Here is a 16,019-nt window from a genome sequence, read left to right on the forward strand (position 1 = left end):
TTCGCCTAGTTGACATTAAACATGTGTTTCATACTAATTACCTAGAATTGTGGAAGGTCGAGTTTAGAGAATTAACATAAACGGTTGTTACGAGTTTCCAACCCATGAATTAATAAATTTAAAAAAAAATAAAATTATAGCGTTTACTGATCGAAATGGCTTTTTAAAAAGTAAACAGTCCAAGTAAATCGATGCATGTCGGCAGTAGCTGTGTACATTGACCGTTGTGATGTTTGGCTTTACGATAAGCGGATGGATGACCTTTTGTCAACTGTTGATTTTATGTTTATTTCTGTGTCATCTTGTTTTCTCTGTTTGCTCGAAGTTGAACGGCATTTATGCTTTGTAACACTCTCGAAGAATTCGTGGAATTCGACGCTTTCGCTGTGCGATTGTCGGAATAATCGAGCATTCATTTTTACAACTTTCAATCATTTTAAAACTTATAAATTTTGGGGCAGGACGCTCTAATACGTCTCTAATACAAAGTGAAAAACGATGATTAAATCAATAGTAGGTAAATTTTAGTTATGGAACTAGTTAGTCTATACTCTTTACAAAAAATAATATACCTAATTTATAAAAGAGCAACTATTTTGGCGAATTTAAGTGAAACAAAAGCAACTTCATTATATTCCATATGTACTCTTTGGTAATAAATTATACTTATTTTCTTTTATTGACATAGTATTTTCTAGCATCATAAATTACTAAAATAATTATACTGAAAATATCTAATTATAACTTAATAACTTTAAAAACCATAAGACATTTAAAAATCCATACGGATGTTTACAAAATAAAAATACCAATACATTGACCATTCTAAGCTTAAAAATAAAGAACTATTTGGTTTATAATCGACAAAATTACACACATTCGCTGGTACACTTTATAAATTTAAAATGAATGTGAATTTCATAAAAGTCAGTACAATACTAAGTACTTCATTTGTTGGTATCTCAGATTGTACTATCAGCGTACTACCTGTTATTTGTAGTCCCATTCTAAGAAATTAAAATTAAAGATATGAACATTTACATTTTTTTTGACAATTTGTTTAATCAATTATTGTAAAACTGGTGCAGTTTACATATTTCAATAAAATAGAAAATACTTCTTGTAATCCATCCAGAGAAAAAAAAAAGAGAGAGAGAGAGAGAGAGAGAGAGAGAGAGAGAGAAAGTGTGTGTGTGTTTGTTTTTGCTTGTGAGAGAGAGAAAGAGAGAGTGGGAGAGATAGAGAGAGAGAGAGAATGTGTGTGTGTGTGTTTGTTTTTGTTTGTGAGAGAGATAGAAAGAGAAAGGGAGAGAGCGAGAGAGAGAAGAGAGAGAGAGAGAGAGAGAGAGAGATTAGAGAGAGAGTGAGGCAGAGCGAGAGAGAGAAGAGAGAGAGAGAGAGAGAGAGAAAACAGAGAGAGAGAGAGAGAGTGAGGCAGAGCGAGAGAGAGAAGACAGAGTCAGGTAGAGTGAGAGAGAGAGAGAGAGAGAGAGAGAGAGAGAGAGAGAGAGAGAGAGAGAGGGAATGTGAGAGTAATTGAAATAGATATAGAGAATGTGAGATTGAGAAAGATAGATAAATAGAGAGAGAGAGTGAAAGTGAGAGGAGCGCGAGAGAAAAGACAACAAGAGAGAGAGAAGAGAGTGAGGTAGAGCGTCAGAGCGAGAGAGAGAGAGAGAGATTGTGAGAATAAGTGAGATGGAGAGAGAGAGATAGAGAGAGAGAGAGAGAGAGAGAGGGAGAGAGAGAGAGTGAGAGAGAGATTAGAGAGAGTAGAGAGTAGAGGGAGAAAAGAGAGAGAGAAGTGAGAGTCAGATAGAGTGAGCGAGAGAAGAGAGAGAGAGAGAGTGAGAGAGAGCGAGAGGAGAGAGAGAGGAGAGAGAGAGGAGAAAGAGAGGAGAGAGAGAAAGAGAGAGAGATAGGATCAGTGATAGTCGGAAAGAGAATAGTATTACTGAACGGCGCACTTAGCATGCTAAAGTTTTGTGAGCCCTGCCAGTCATCACGGTTTAGCCTAATGGTTGAGCAGTGCGTTTATTCTTAGTTTGTGGTAAAAAATTAAATAAAGATTGACCGTACATCTTGGGCAGGATTTTATTCAGTATGAACTGCATCTACACTACAGTTTAATTGTATTTTAAATTAAATATATATAAGAAATTACATATAATAAATAAATATATATAAACAATTAATATATATAATGCTATATAATTATTATCCGATATCCATTATTGCTTATTAATAATATCAATCAATATATTGTTATATTGGGAGCAACTTGTGGTAAGATCCCTTGTATTGATTTCTTTTATTATTTTTAGACATTATTTTTTTAGACTTAAAAGATTCCTTGTCAGTTTTTGTAAAATGTGTAGGTTATAAAATCTAGTTAAAAGTAAAATAATTAATTTTTTTTGGTTGTAAGTTATGATCATTATGATAAGACTGAACTGTTTGTTTGGCTGAAATAACGTTGTCAGGAAAACTGATAATCCTATTGAGTTCTGAAGCTGCTTGATCGTTAATCATGCACCCGATATGCGAGCTGGACGTGTGTCGTGGTAATGTAGTGATGAGAATGTAGCACCGATTGCGATCGAGTGTCGGTTGGGGATGCCTTCATCCGTGTCCCGATAATTCACATTTACTAATGATGTCCTGCTGCCGAAACTCATGCTCAACGGCTTCAACATAGCCGTCCACCAGTTATAGACTCCGACAACCGTTTCTCACCGGAGCCGTGACTTGATGGAGAGAGCCGTCAGCCGGTCAATGTTTTAAAGTCGTTTAAGGACTGGATTTTAAACTACTGTGTTAAAAAGCGACCGCATTACGGTTTTCTTAAAAAGCTTTGAGAGGAAAAAAACGAACTCTCTCCCAAAACAAATAAACATCTAAAAGCTCGTTTATTCCAAAATAGAGAAGCCAAATGGGAAAAAAGATTTACCCGGCTTCGCCCACGAGCTTTCTAGAATGAACCATCTAAATTTTCCCGTTAAAATTTAATCGCATGTACAGTCCGTGTTACTTGAATTTATAGCGTTTTCATTCATTGGTTTCGTCTTCTTCAGTTTGCGCTTACAGACCCACTTGATCCTCTAAATTTTCGTCATTAACAAGTGTTGATTCGACAAATTGTCTTTAGATTGAAACATCATGCGAATTTAATGCATTTTAACATGTTTTCAGCGGTATTTGACTGTGTTGATATATTATCTATTCACCGAGTGCTATTAGCTAAATAAGTTAACCCAGAGTTGAATTAATGCATCGGGAAACAATCCGAACTTATCCAAACTGCCAGGCGGACTTTTAGTTTTGCTCGAGCTTCTGTCAAGTCTCGTTACAAATTCATGGAAATGCTTTTTTTCCATTTAATACGCAGAGGTGAGCCAGAGGAGAAATTGTTTTTCGTTTGAAATCTCGTTAAATAAACAAATCTATTCCTACCACTGGGAAAATTCAAACGCCTAGAATGGACGAATCGAAATTTCTTTTTACTTTTTACTTTCTTTTTTTACAATTTAATTTTTATTTTCTCTTCAGAACACTAAACTAGAAAAGTTTCTATTACGAACTTTAAACATAAATATGAAAATTTAAAACTATCTAACATAAATCAAATAAACTTTGAGAAATTGATGAGGAAACTTTTGTTTTATACCCTCATCTACCCTCGACCGTTCACAATTTTGTAATATCAGATTAAAACTGAATTTTTTTTTATTTATTTCATATTAAAACAGTAAATTCTATTGATTTCCTTTATCAAGCATGCATGAGATATTTAGTGGCTTTAAAACTACAACTACATAATATGATATTCACCTATGAATTTATTATTTAAAAAGTATCAGGGGTCCTTTTAAGGAATGATTATTCCGTCTTATAAAGTTTGATATTGCCCCTTGTAGCTGGTGATCTGCCTCAAAATCAAAGGACTCTTATTTGGGAAATAAATCACTAGCACATATGCAGAGGGACACCTCTATATTGCTTCTTTAAAAGTAAAAATGTATTTCCTTAAGAAATCAAGATAAGTTATACATATATATAAAAATAAAAAATAAAACATGAACTTTTGCTTACATGCAAACAATGTAATAATCAGATATCATAAGTATTAATAATATGGGCCTGAAGAGCAAAATTAAAACAATCAACTTTGATGGTCAAAAGAAAAAAAAATACCCCCCAAAAAAACCATAAATGAAAATGGGCCACACAACAGAAATTATTTATATCAATAATAATTAAAGTGGATACAAATCAGATTTGGCTGGTTTTCAGGTGGATTTTTTTTCTTTTAGTTTTCCTTCCGATGCCTAGGCTAGACTGAACTTTCCGTCCTCGCTTTCCTCCTCTACCATGGAGGGGAGAGCCTAGACATAGTTTGTTGTCATAAATATTCCCCAATAAATAAAAATAAATGTTCCAGTTTGAAAAATGCGTTTACAAGTTGAAATCCAGATAAAATACAGTAAAATAAAGTGCCGGTATGCATTTGTTAAAAATATTTACAAAAATTAGCTACAACAGAATAAAAATGTTCCTTTGAGATCGTCGTCTTTATAAGTGCTCCGAAGCTTTTTTTATTTGTTACGAATCTGTTCTGGTGTATCTTGGTTTGATGAAAATATAAAGCCATCTCTTAAGCAGGGAACACACTTACCCGATGCTAAATATCAAAAGTCCATTTTTCCATTAGATTGTATTACCTCCGTGCACATCTGCCCGATGCTATGCAACGCTACCCTACTCTACTCTATGCGATCCCCACTTTCCAGATTTTCGTCGGGTAGCATTGAGTACAGTCGAAGACAAAAGAACCGGACACTTATAATTTTATTCAAACTACATGTATTATTGCCGTTATATTAATTTCAACATTCTTATTTTAATATAAACCAAATTAACCGAGATCAAAACTTCATTAGTTTTTATTTAAAAAAAAATTAATGGTAGAAAATTATTCAAAACATCGGAATACTATTTTTTGATATAATGAATTTAACTAACAATTTATTACACAGTTTCACTCATAAAATTTAATTAACAATTTATTTGATGGTTTTGCTTATAAAATTACACCATTTTCGTCGAGTAGCGTCAGAACAGGACACTCATATTTTTTTGTAGTTTTTATAAAAATTGTTTAATTATGATGGTTAGGAGTAGTAACTTTATTTGAAACAATTACGTTTAACAAACAATTTATTAGATAGTTGTGCTCATAAAATTTAACTAACAATTTATTACAAGGTTTTGCTCAAAATTGTGCATTACGAACAAAAGATGCATTGCGAAAGTGATAATGATTATTGTGATAAACGCTGTGGACTGTACGCGACGTGTGCTTGCGTCGGATAGTAAGTAAATTATGTCGTTATATTAATTACAACATTCCTATTTTAATGTAAGCCAAATTAAACAAGATCAAAAATTCATAAGTTTTTATAAAAAGTATTTAATTATGATGGTTAGGAAGAAAATTGATCGAAACACCGGAATAACTTTATTTAAAACAATTAAGTTTAACAAACAATTTATTACGTGGTTGTGCTCATAAAATTTAACTAACAATTTTTACATGATTTTGCTCAAAATAATGCATTAAGAACAAAAGAGGCATTGCGATTGTGATACACGCTGTGTGACTGTACGTGGCGTGCGCTTGACGTCGCATAGATGTGCACACCTACCAAAACTTGACAAGGCGTCGGGTAGCATCGGGTAGCGTCGCATAGCGTTGCATCGGGTAAGTGTGTATCCGGCTTTACGCGGTTTGAAGGGTTGACTTTTATTTATATTCTGTGTCGAAAATTATCAATTTCCGGTGCAAGTAGAATCTGAATTGGTCGGCAATGGGAAACAATCGCTTCTCCTGAAACGCTGTTTCAGTAAGTTTCACATTTCAGTACACTTTTCCCCAAAACTCTTCATCATATTGACAATATTCTTTTTTCCAATAATAAGCAAACAATCAGAGCGATCAAATTCTTCTCCTAGCTATTCATAGTGTACCAAGGGAAAAAAGGATTGTTGTTACAAACACGCAGAAATTATGCGAAAAAAGTATGAAAGAATTGCAACATTTTGGCCTCTCTTCGTCTACTTAAATGACTTCGTCAAATTGATGAAATAAGATAAAATTTTAGGATTTGTTATTTACATAAATTACAAACTATCCTAGAAAAGAAACGCGTATCAAAATTAGAGATGTTCTCATTTCAAATTATAAGAGCAGTGTCCTGTGGAGAAACGTGATTAGAAAATAATTCAATCAAAAATTGATATAGGTTACAAAACCATAAGGTCAATAACAGGGTTTTTAGTGTCTAAGAATTTACTAAAGTTTTAATGCTCAATGTTGATGCATAGCATGGAAGTGACAAAATTACCGAAAATATGTTACTTTAGTAGCGTACATCATTAATTTAAGCTAAATTGTATGAAAGTCACCGTGAAGATCTGAAGGTGCCGTAAAACTTTTTCATTCCCGATTTTCGGAATCACTTTAAAGGCCACTGCCGTTTACGTGATTACTACCGATGAAGTACGTTTTAAAGCTGTAAGCGATAATAGTCACGGTTTACCACTCGGGAGATAGCGCAGATGCCCATAGCGCAGGCATAAATAGTTTCCCCCATTTTCCAGCAACTTGGGTATGCTAGCCTGCGAATTATGGAGAATTTCGTCGGATTGGAGGGAATTATCTTGTTGTGAACTGCTCTATGGGAACAAAACGGACAATTACCACACTCGACCGGCTAACATTTGATGCAGACCTTTTAGGTTACATTCTGTTCAGACTGATATTTTAATTGTTTAAATAAAACATAGAAATTGGAACTCATTAAAAGACTTATTTATTTTACCTGAAGTCGAAAAGCCTTTTTTTATACAACACTGTCTGTCTGAATAATAAACTGACAGCATTTATCAATAAAGGTTCTGATAATATCATGAACATTTTAAATTTAATATCGCATATATAATTCCAGTAAAATAAGTACAGGAATATTAAGATTTTTAATTCTTTGAAGGTTAGAGTATTTAAACTTATAAATTTATGTGTTGTGTTTAGTGACCGTTAGTCAATGATTATTCGTTGATCGTGAGATGCGGTCGGGTGTGACTAGGTTTTAGAAAAAAATGTTCTTTATCATGCCGACGTTTCGATCTTTATTGAGATCATCTTCAGGGCCTGGGATTTATAAACATTGTTTAAATTTTACAAATACATGTAGGATGTGAAAAATGAATTTATTCATTGCTAGAAATTTTAGATTAAAAAAATTGAATTTGTACAATGCTAGAAAATTTAAAAAAATCAATTTGGACAACGCTAGAAAATTTTATATAAAAAAACCCCTTTTCTAAAACGGTCACTAAAAACCACACATGTAATTACACTGCAGAGCACTCATGTTATGATGTCTTAAACTCGTTAATAAATTTTAATTTCTTCTTTATCCATTATTTTGGTCTGCTTGTTCTCGCATTGTTGGCCTGTCAGTCGCATTTCGTAATTTTTCTCGTTGTGTCTTATTTGCTAATAGATTGACAAGTGAGATTACAATAGTCGAGCTGTTTTGTAAATTTACTGAGGAGGAAAGTGCAAAACGAAGGGAGAAAAAATAAGGCTAATACTTCAAATAAAACCTCACATATTTAATCAAACAGTCGACCTGTTAAACCTAACCTAATAAACCTAACAAATCAAACAAGCACAACTAGTCATCAAAAATAATATCGTTTTATATATTCCTTTACTTGGCTAATACAAAAATCACATTTCTAAGTAACAACAAATTAACATGAAAAGACAAGGTTAAGGTATTTTATGTGCAAGTGGAGAAGAAAATTATATAATAGGAAACTGCAGATGCCTGGATGCCTTTCCCTACTGTAATAGGTGAATGAAAATTTAGGTTTTGGGTTTAGTTTAATAGGTTGAAATTGAGATAGAGCAGAGCGCAATTGTGTAATACAAGTGGAAAGAAGTAATCTGTGAAATTGAGAGTAGGAAGAGAGGAATGTCGACTTGTCTTAACTTTGCAGAAATGGGAAACCTGGATATTGCACCTTGAAAGCCGCCGTGTGTGAAAATGTAATGGGCGAAGCTTTCGTCCCCACCATTAAAAGGAAATTATACTAATGAATGTAAATTAGAGTATTTAGTCATGTATAAACCGAAGGGCCTGGTAATTAGTTTCTAAATTAAGAAAAGCCAGCCATTTTTAATATCGCAATTTTGTGTTGTTTTACGTTATTACACATAAAAAACAAAGTTACACAATATAACATAAATAAAAACAACATAAAATTAGACCACAAGCAGAGAGCTGATTCAAGCCTAACTGTTGAGTGGTGAAAGAACGAAGCGGCAAGTAGACAGTCATAAACTCCAGATGAACGTGCTTATTGTTGTTCTTGGAGTTGGATGAGAAGAAAGTAAAGGCTATTTTACTGTCGACAGCTGTACATAAACGCATAAGCTTCAATAAATCAAGCTGTACCGGCTTAAACTCAACGGTGCTTACACGATTTTTGTTACTTCGCCGGTATTCATTAATAACGTATTCAGTAATAATTATTCATTGTCATTCATCCTTTCTGTCATTGAAAATTGTAAATGCTTGTTAGCACTTTTCTTTGCAACTGGGTGATGTTTGTCTAAATATTTCAAATTTTTAGTCAATTTGTATTAAAGTATTATGGCATCTTAACATATCGGAAAATAATGTCGATAATTTCCAAAATTCTAGTAATTTTCTATAAAATAGTAAGACATATGATTATTTGAAGATCGTGAGGGGCGGTCTAGTGTGACATAGTTTTTAAAAACACACTTTCTTTATCATGCCAACGTTTCGATCTTTATTGAGATCGTCTTCAGGGCCTGCGATTTATAAACATTGTTTAAATTTTACAAATACATGTACGATGTGAAAAGAATGAATTTATACAATGCTAGAAAATTTTAGATTTAGAAAAAGAATGAATTTATACAACGCTAGAAGATTTCAGATAAAAATGATTTTATGCAATGCTAGAAAATTTTAGTTGCAAAAAAATGAATGTATATAATGCTAAAAAATTTTGGCCAAAAAAATGATTTTATACAATGCTAGAAAACGTTAGATCCAAAAAAATGAATTTATACAATGTTAGAAAATTTTATATTTAAAAAAAGAATGTTTACACAACGCTAGAAAATTTTAGATTAAAAAAAGAATGTTTACACAACGCTAGAAAATTTTAGATTAAAAAAAGAATGAATTTATACCATGGTAGAAAATTTTAGGTAAAAAAAAATGAATTTATACAATGCTAGGAAATTTCAATCAAAATGTTTGTTTTCCGTGTGGATGTGTCATTCTTGTATGTCGTGTTGAGAGTGTTAGTGAGATATTTATGTTTTAGGTTTATATACGTGTGATTTTGAGGGGGTGGGGAAGGAAGTCGGGAATAGAAAGACATTTCTATATGAGGAGTCGGCTTTTTTGAGGTGAAAGGAGCCGACAATGGGAAAAATGGGTAATGATTCGGCCTGATTATCCTTTCAGGATTATATAGACGGGGATAATTAGGGAAAGGAAAGCAAAATTGTTGATGAATTAGACTATATAGAAATGTTTTATGTGTGGAATGTGATGATTGTTTTATATGTTATATGTTTTGTGTGATGTGATGATATATGTAAGTGATCTATTATGTTATATGTTATCTTGTTATGATATATGTATGTTATGTTACTTACTACTAACTTACTGTGAGTAGGAACTATCTGTTTTAAAAAAAGTCACTCCATCGTTTACCATTTCTATGAGTTACATATGTCTGTTCTGTAATTGAATCTATTTTTAACCCTGTTTATGTAAATCATTTCTAAAAAGTTACGTTTATGTTTGTTTTGTTCTGTGTGTAATATTTTTGGATTATTAAAGTCGAAATTGTGTTGTGAGTATGACATATGTGGAATGTAAATCGAAGGTTCCTAAGGTAAGGGATGTTGACCAGTTATATTTATGGAGGGTGAATGTCATAAGACTTCTATGTTTGTATCGTGTATTATGTTTGTAGTAATTTATTGAAATGAATATAAGAATGGAATGGCTTCAACCTCGCCCCATGAAATATCGAGCACATTGGGGGCGTGAATGTGCCCAGAATTTAGTTTGTATAGGCTGCTGATATATATATTCACGATATGCCTGGTGCCTATTCTGTAGTGGACGACCTGAGGTAGAAACGAGTGGCTAGCATTTTAAAATTTCGACTTAGTTTTCATACAAAAGCAAAGAGTCAGTAACTAGATCGAGAGGGTCAAATAGCTGCAGGTTAAAAGATACGCGTGAAAGACTAGGAAAACAAGTAAAAATCCGCAGAGGGATGGCGATGATCTCAGCTATTTGTTTGTCCCTAAATCTGTCCCATTCTATCTCTGATATATTTACTTTAACAGAGTTATCAGAATTTTTGTGAATATACAGAAATGTAATTCTAGTTAAACAGGAGGGCTTATCGTCAAACCACCTGTTGATTTTCGCAGAGGAGTTGTCAAACCCCTACAATTTTTCTTATTATTCATAATAAATATTCCATTGGTTAAACCGGTATTCAAAGGAAGAACTAGTGGATATAAATACATTTTTTTCTTTTAGAGAATTATTTTTTGTTAAATGTATTTAGATAAACCATTGACATAAACAAAACCATTAAAAACTGCTCACAATTGAGAGGCAATTTTAACAATATATATACAGACTGTACTGCAAGTTGAATTTATTAACACAGACTTTTCAAAAGCTTTTGATAGTGTTGGTCATGCAATCAGGCATACATGGTAACTTTGGTAAACTTGGTTTACATCTTATTCAGAAGTGTGTGGTGTTTAGTGACCGTTAGTCAATGATTATTCGGAGATCGTGAGATGCTGTCTGGTGTGACTTAGGTTTTAGAAAAACATTTTCTTTAACGTGCCAACGTTTCGAACTTTATTGTGAACATCTTCAGGGCTCAAGGTGTTTGTTTTCCGTGTAGATGTATCATTCTTGTGAGTCGTGGGTATCAAGCCGAAGGTCGTGGGTTCGAATCCCGCTCGGACACTGACTTTTCTATCTCAACTTAAAACCTTAATTAATTTAATGAAGTTTAGATCTTTATTGAGACCTAACCTTAATGAATTGAATGATATTAATTGGTCAAGCGGACCACAAAGAATAGTGAATTTAAAATTCGAAACGTTGGCACGACAAAGAAAATGTTTTCTAAAACCTACGTCACGCCAGACCGCATCTCACGATCTCCGAATAATCTCATTTAGAAGGTCGAATGTTTTAAGTAAAATAAAAATCGGTATTTTAACATAGCTTTGGGGAACTTCTTGAGCTCCTCAAGGGTCGCATGGCCTTTTGTTTTTAAAATATATATGAATGATATCCCTGATTCTCTTCCATCGTTATAACACTACTTTCCGCAGTTAATTTAAAAAATATTACTAAAAATTATCTCTATTTCTGCCTGCTTACAACTTGAAAATGTTAACATTTAATAAATGTGTCCAACCAATATTTTTTTAAATTTTGAAATATGCTGAGTTTTGACTTATCATAAAATAATTTATATTATCAAATTTACCCAAGCAATATCAGACTCCACTCCCTTAGCCCGAAACCTTAAAGTTCTTGGCATCATTATTAATAGTCAGATAAAATTTAGTTAGCAACTAAAATTCTAGGATTTATTAGACGTCATATTAAACATTTTGCATGATTCAGTTGCACTTAAATTTTTATACACTTCCATTGTAAGACCAATATTAGATTTCTGTTCTTCTCTTTGGGCTCAGTTTCAATCCCCTAATATCAGTCGCGTAGAATCAGTTGAAAAAAGATTTTTACGCTTGATTCATTACATAACAATACAGTTAGTAGTAGTAACACACATACACCATACTCATGGTTAATGTTGGATCTGAAATAGACGTTCTGTACAGAAGCAATTCGTTGATTTATGGCCGCTGGATTCGAACCCGGGACCTTTACTTTACAGTGATGAGCGCAGTATCAACGCCTAAACCGTTGCGGCCACCGACGCCCCCAAACATTGTAATATTAATTTTAATTAGACGGTTTTAGTATAGATTTAAAATTGTTTCAATTCATTTTAAATTATTTGTTCGTGTTTTTTTTATTATAAATACTTCTAAGTGCATTGTTATAACCGTTATACTTTATTTTATACATTTGTAATTAGGAAATCGTAAAATAAATAAAAAGTTTTTCTATTCGAGGTGTATGACCTTCTAAAGTTTAAGCTATTATGTTCGACCGTACTTCATGGAGGTTCGTGTAGAAACATTCTATCCAGGCAGCATACTAAACATTCCTTTTAGAGGGTCAATAAATTTCTCGGCGAACTGGAAATGTGGTATCTATCTGCTTGTCATACCACTGCAAACTGATTCTAGCAGTTTACGAATTATTATTAATGTATTTACTTTATTACGGGTAATTTTTGAAATTAACGCTTATTGTAAGAATTGTCCGTGTAGATGTGCATTCTTGTCAGTCGTGTTAAGAGTGCCAACACTTTGAGCTCTAAAGATGATCTCAATAAAGTTCGAATCGTTGGCACGATAATACAAATATTTTTCTAATACCTACGTCATACCAGACTGCATCTCACGATCTCCAAATGGTCTTGTTGTAAGAGCATTTTTGTTTACTCGAAATAATTGGTCGAAATACAAAGACCCAAAAGATGTTAACTCGATTCTAAAATTCACTATTTTTCGTGGTCCGCTTGACCAATTAATAACATTCAATTAATTAAGGTTTTAAGTTAATATAAATAAGTCAGTGTCACGAGCGGGATTCGAACCCACGACCTTCGGTTTGATACGCCGCTACTCTACCACTTGAGCTATCGTGACTTCGATCCCCTCGGGCACTAACTTCCTATCTCAACCCCACCTTTTGAATTTTCCCTCCTTTTTGCCATTTTTCAAATGTCGTGTTATCGGATTGGATTCTCGGCGATAAATGAAATGGCGACGGAGAGCTTTAGTGAAGTATACTTCATTTCAATTAATTAAATTCACTATTTTTCGTGGTCCGCTTGACCAATTAATAACATTCAATTAATTAAGGTTTTAAGTTAAGATATAAAAGTCAGTGTTTTTTTCTATTCTAAAAGCTAGCGAGCTTGATGAATGAGGAACTAATGCTCCTATAGATTTTTTTTTTCGGCGTTATGAACTATGCATATTAGCCATGTGACAATTCGTATAGGTGTGTTCAAATTTGGGGGGGTTATTGTGAAAAAAGGGCCAGAGGCGACGGTGGGAATCGAACCCACGACCGCGGTGTGAGAGTCTCTCATGCTAACCACTCGGCTACCGCGGTCCCCTTGCTCCTATAGATATAATAAAAAATTGGAAAGCACTTGTAAATTCATAGATGGAACAATGGATAGCAGATTTAAAAATAAAACATTAAACTTAAAAAAAAAATGCTTCAATATTTTAGTAAAGAAATGTTAAACATAAATGTAAAAACTAACTATACTACATGGCAATAGAAAAAAACCACCAACAAAAACGGTAACCATTTAATCTATGCATGCAAATGACCGTTTTCTGTCGTTTCAAGTGGACACGTAGTACTTTGTAGGAAAGATAAACTTTCCCATCCATCGTAAACTACAATTAAAACGGTCTCTGCATTAAATTAAAATTAAAAACACGAAATCGTACTAATTTTGATGTAAGGTCGTTTAACAAACCGTATGTAAAAATGAACAATTCACAACACTTTCTTTATATGTAGATTTTACGACATTTGAAAGGTAATGAACGGTGGTTCAGTTATGTTGAGGTGTAATGCTTTATGACCTGAAACTGATATACGGCACTTTTTTATAACTTTCCACGGTATTCGTATATAAAACATATTATTACGGATTAACTTGGGAATCGTAACCGTTAAAAATTGAACGGAATGATTTGGACGGTTGTCAAGCCCGCTGAAGTTAAAATTGCAATCATTCTAGCGGGATGAAACATTTCGAGTAGAAATTATTTGATTTCCGACTGTTTTAAATTTCTTTCCACTATCCGTTCAAAGTCATAAACGGTGCTGGCGTTCTATTATAAAAATGAATGGCAATTGGATGGAAACTGGAGCATCGTTGCCAAGCCGTTCTTCACTTTGACAGGCCCTCACTGTTGCTCCTCTTCCTAATAAGTTTGTCCTTGTCCTCTGCCTCCATGTATTAAAAATTAAAAAGATTGAATATATTCCTTTAATTATAATTTATTTCGTCCAATAAATTTGAAAGATTAGATGTGGAATCTGTGTGAAAGCTGGAAGATGTTTACATTATTCTTGTAATGAGTCCAAGAGGGACAAGACGAAAAGAAGGTTTTAAATATTTTTAATTTTGTGTGTTTAGTATCTTCAATTACATGAAAATGCTAGAACAATTTCTCGATCTGAAAACCGTGGTTTCACGGTATATCTCTAAAACAAAACTCTTTGATATATATATATATATATATATATATAGAGAGAGAGAGAGGGAGGCAGATTATCAACAAAATTGTTCCGAGTTTAGAAGCGATTTAATAATCATATTATCTGAGTTTTTGAGTAAATAAAAACGGTAAAAAAATAAGAGAGAGAGAGAGAGAGAGAGAGAGAGAGAGAGCAAACTTATAATGTCTACAACATGTAAAATTCTTTGCAAAAGTTATAAATGAAAAGAGAATTTCGCACACGAAACACAGAAATACAGACCTCTTAAAATCTTAAAACAAATTTGAAAACCATTGATGAAAACACGTCACGACAATTTACTCTAAGACATAGTACAGTTGTATCTTAAACTGTTTTTAATACATTTAGCATTGAAGCATCGTTTTGATAATCCGATGATAATTGATCTAATCACAAACTCCGAAGACAATCAATGATACTAAGAAGGTTATTTGGAGATCGTGAGGTGCGGTCTGTTGTGACGTAGGTTTCAGAAAAACATTTTCTTTATCGTGCCAACGTTTCGATCATTATTGAGATCATCTTCAGCGTCTGGGATTTATAAACATTGTTTAAATTTTACATATATATGTAGGATGTAAAAAAAATGAATTTATACAACGCTAGAAAATTTTAGATGAAAAAATGAATTTATACAATGCTAGAAAATTTTAGATGAAAAAAATGAATTTATACAATGCTAGAAATTTTTAGATTAAAAAAAAAGAATGAATTTATACAATGTTAGAAATTTTTAGATTAAAAAAGAATGAATTTATACAATGCTAGAAATTTTTAGATTAAAAAAATGAATTTATACTATGCTAGAAAATTTTATACGCAAAAAAATGAATTTATACAATGCTAGAAAATTTTAGATTAAACAAAAGAATGAATTTATACAATGCTAGACATTTTTAGATTAGAAAAAATGAATTTATAAAATGCTAGAAAATTTCAAATACAATCAAAGTATTTGTACTCACTCAACTGTTTCCCGTGCAGATGTGTCATTCTTGTGTGTCGTGTTGAAAATGCCAGCGCGATATTTCTGTTTTATGTATATACGTTGGATTTTGATGCGGTGGGAAAGGAAGTCGGCATAGAAAGACATTTTTGTAGGAAGAGTCGGCTTCTTTGAGGCGAAAGGAGCCGACAATGGGAAAAAATGGTTCGGCCTGATTATCCTTTCAGGATTATATAGAAGGGGATAATTAGGGAAAGGAAGATCATAAAGTGTAATATATGTGTACATACTAATAAACCAATATTGTTAAAAAACATTGGAGTATTCTACATTTTTATGAAACTTAAGTTATCCGGAAATATTTGCATTATGTAAACCCGAAAGTTGAAATTTTCCTCCTTGAATTTATGCTGGTGTTTTACAAATGTGCCTGTCCGACCCGGCATCTCGAGTTCTGCGTTTCCTAGACATTACTGAATGGAGTTCATCTGTCGCTTTTAAAA

The 16,019-nt window shown here is 32.9% G+C and overlaps 1 protein-coding gene across 1 annotated transcript in view; it reads left to right on the forward strand.

Annotated features, from left to right (window-relative positions):
- Positions 1 to 16,019, forward strand: part of LOC112127441 — a 194,351-nt gene that overhangs the window by 1,109 nt on the left and 177,223 nt on the right. The window lies entirely within an intron of this gene.

The sequence above is a fragment of the Cimex lectularius genome, unplaced genomic scaffold, assembly GCF_000648675.2.
Source record: "Cimex lectularius strain Harlan isolate CLEC.00 unplaced genomic scaffold, Clec_2.1 scaffold163, whole genome shotgun sequence".
NCBI lineage: Eukaryota > Metazoa > Arthropoda > Insecta > Hemiptera > Cimicidae > Cimex > Cimex lectularius.